The sequence below is a fragment of the Schistocerca gregaria genome, chromosome 6 (assembly GCF_023897955.1).
Source record: "Schistocerca gregaria isolate iqSchGreg1 chromosome 6, iqSchGreg1.2, whole genome shotgun sequence".
Lineage (NCBI taxonomy): Eukaryota > Metazoa > Arthropoda > Insecta > Orthoptera > Acrididae > Schistocerca > Schistocerca gregaria.
The window spans coordinates 45,257,339-45,260,893 of record NC_064925.1 but is presented as its reverse complement, the minus strand read 5'-3'; the positions used below and the strand labels follow the sequence as shown (position 1 = coordinate 45,260,893).

Here is a 3,555-nt window from a genome sequence, read left to right as displayed (position 1 = left end):
ACGTGTAAACATAAACGTGCCTTTGATCAAGCAATGTATGTTGTTAATCTGTAAATAAAAGTTTATTACGTTACAAAAAAAAAATCTAAAGTCCCTGGTTCGATCCCGGGTTTCGGCACGTTTTTTTTATGCGATTCAAAACGACTACTAACCGTACCCCTCTCGCACTCCACAAAAACCGGGTTCATAGGTGTAGAAACGTAATTTGTCTGCTGAGTTGAGCGACCGCAGGCCTACTTCCATGAAGGACGCGCCGCGGCCTGCCTTTTTCGTAGGCCTCGGAGTGGTTGCTGCTTACGTCATCAAGTGCGGTTGCGAGGCGGTCAAAGCGTCAGCACTGATAACGGTTGAAATTATCGCGGGCCGAAATAGCTCAGTTGGGAGAGCGTTAGACTGAAGATCTAAAGGTCCCTGGTTCGATCCCGGGTTTCGGCACGTGTTTTTTTTATGCGATTCAAAACGACTACTAACCGTACCCCTCTCACACTCCACAAAAACCGAGTGCAGCGTACGTACAAAACTGAGACCCGACACAACACAAAGCATGTAACATGCACTTCCCTATAAAAGATCGGGATGTGCCCTCTCTCTCTCTTTCTCGCCATTCCTCCAAAAAGATTTACTAACCTGTCACAATATAATATATTCCACTGACATCCATTAAAATTGTTAGTGTTCCAAAATGTAACATCTTCCCAGGTCATGTTTCACTGAATTGCATAATGTAATCCTGCCCGAGGCAGGATTCGAACCTCCGACCGTAGCAGCAGCGTGATTCCGGGATGAAGCCCCTAGAACCACTCGGCCACAGCGGCCGGCAACAAATTTCATTAAGGATTAAATATACCGAGAAAGAGTGGTTAGAATACCCTGTTCCACCAACAGGTTTCTCGAACTTACACCACAAATGAGTCTTATTGCACACTTTGGTACTCTAAGAACTTTTGCTTGGTTTGCTGAGTTACCCCAGAATATAATCCCATACGATATAGTAGAATGAAAGTAAGCAAAGTATGCAAGGTTTTCTTTCTGTTGCTTCTATATCAACTGTGTCTGACATCGTTTGCACTGCAAATACTCGTAAGACTTGTTTAGGCGCTTTAGAAATTCTGTCTTGCGCTCTTCCCAACTGAAAATATTCTGGAGCTGTAATCCCAGAAATTCAACTGTGTCAACCTCTTCGATCTGCATGTCTTCATATGTTGTACACACAATGGAATGAAATCTTTGGCGCCCGGAGTGGCCGAGTGGCTCTAGGGGCTGCAGTCGTAGGTTCGAATCCTGCCTCGGGCACAAGCATGAGTGTTGGGTTGTTTGGGTGAAGAGACCAAACAGCGAGGTCATCGGTCTCATCGGATTATGGAAGGACGGAGAAGGTAGTCGGCCGTGCCCTTTCAAAGGAACCATCCGTGGTGTCCTTAGGTTGGTTAGGTTTAAGTAGTTCTAAGTTCTGGGGGACTGATGACCTCAGAAGTTAAGTCCCGTATTGCTCAGAGCCTTTTTCTTTTATTCTCTGGCGTGTTCTTAACTGCATATAGTGGGTCTTTTCACAGTTAAGGGACAGTGAATTACCTTCATACCATTTATCAATGTCAGTGAAAATTTGATTAACAGCAATTTCTAAATCTCTACTTGACTTGCTATTTATTGCAATGTTTGTGATATCTGCAACAAAACAAACATAGCGTATGGCAATGTAATACGCAAGAGGTCTTTAATGTATGTAAGATAAACCAACAGTCCCAAGATGGAGCTTTGAGGCCACATACCGTCACGTCATCCAACATAGCATTTGTCATGACGTGCAGTATGACATAACGTATCATTACAGTTCAGGATGCATTCAACCCCACTCTAAGATACTTCCTACAAGAGATGAACCCCCACTCTAGGATACCTCCTATTGTAGATGCATTCCATTCTTTGGAACCATATAAATTTGTCGATTTCTTCTTAGACTCCTCACCATACATGTAACAGTACGTGGTTGTAAGATAGCTTACTATGCTGGGGAAGTAGTATCAATTCATAAAACAGCACAGATATATCAAGATGTTACGATTTGCACTAAATGTCCTTGGAGCAGCCAGATAAATTGAAAAGTTAGTTCCCCCTTTTACATGCATAACTTTCCCCAGGAATAGACCTTTTTTGTGATATGATATAATCATTTGTACCCCTAGGGCTTTCGCTACATTCATACTTGGCTACCACAGGGCCCGAGTCCTTGCAGCATTTTTTCCCTTCCATGCTGCATGTCTATGCTCCTCCTTTTCTTTTTCCGCATCAGTGGGAAAAATGTCTGGGATATTTTTGGAAATGTGTTCTGAAATTTCAGTAGCCTGACGTCAGAAAAGTCCCCCCACCCTTTTTTCCCTCTTTCTTCATTCTCCACCTCCTACACTTCCTCCGCTTCGGTGTTTGAGTTTCCTCTTTTTGTTCTTCCTCCCCATGCCCTCCTGAAAGCTACCCATATGTCTGATACACAACAGGTGACTGGGTGAAACGTAATTCCCAGCGCCAGTTCGACAGGTTTGCGGGTACCCCTTGGTACAGGCCAAGCCTAAGGAGGGATGACTGCCTGAAGTGTTACATTCGCAGTGTTGTGCTCCTCCCCCCCCCCCCCCCACCCCCACCCCCCCCCCCCTTCCTGAGGGGAGACACAGTTGGAGAAGCGCCTCATCAGAAACACTGGCAATCATTGGAGATATTTTCGTAATGAGCCAATCACCAACCCAAAATACTTCTAAATCATTTGCTAGGGTTAGTCCCTTTCATGCAGACAGGTGCTCAGGTAGTTGCAGCCCCTATGAAATCCTGATCTCGTTGGCGTAATGACACTTTGTTTTTGGAGACAAATTGATATATTAAAATCCAACGAATGCTTGCAACTTTGCTTCTCCACGCCTATCCTGTTTTTGCTTATGAGGCTGAAGGCTGAATCCTCGTGGTGTTATTTACACTAGGCTGTTATTTACACTAGGCTGCTCAATGGTCTCACTGAGGGAGAAATTCCAACTTACGTCTCTGATCAGGGTGCCACTGCAGTCCACTGGATACTGAAAAATGTTGATGCAACTTTGGTGCCTACATGCACTCTTTTCCTCAAGTTTGATAGAGTAGTGCTTCCATCATAGATCAAAGCCAGTCTGACCGTACATTCCAAATCCAATGCACTGCGAACAGTGTCAATATTACAACCATGGCTCGCTCGAGGAAGGACATGTCATGGTAGCAGCCCTCCAGCTGTACAACAAGCCACCAAATCTTCGCCTCCGGCAGCGAAATCAGCTGCTACACAACTCGCAGGCCAGAAAGGACAGGAGGACTACTCCCATTAAGACCTTCTATGCCCCTCCAGCCAGCAATCATCTGAATATTCATCTGTCAACCGCAAAGGCTCTAAGAAATCAAGGCAAACAGTCTTCTCCTTCCGTAACTCAAAGATCCTCTTCAGAAGTGTCGCCATGTGATACCCTCACCCAGCCGACCTCCGTTTCGATGGTGCACTCTATCAACTGTTTTTCTGTTGTGGAATCTGCAGCCGACTAAAGG

At 45.1% G+C, this 3,555-nt stretch overlaps 1 non-coding gene across 1 annotated transcript; it reads left to right on the top strand.

Moving 5' to 3' along the window:
- The first annotated feature begins 362 nt into the window (after positions 1-362).
- On the top strand, positions 363-435 carry Trnaf-gaa (transfer RNA phenylalanine (anticodon GAA)). The gene has a single exon. It is a non-coding gene; the product is annotated as a tRNA-Phe (tRNA).
- Positions 436-3,555: the final 3,120 nt, after the last annotated feature.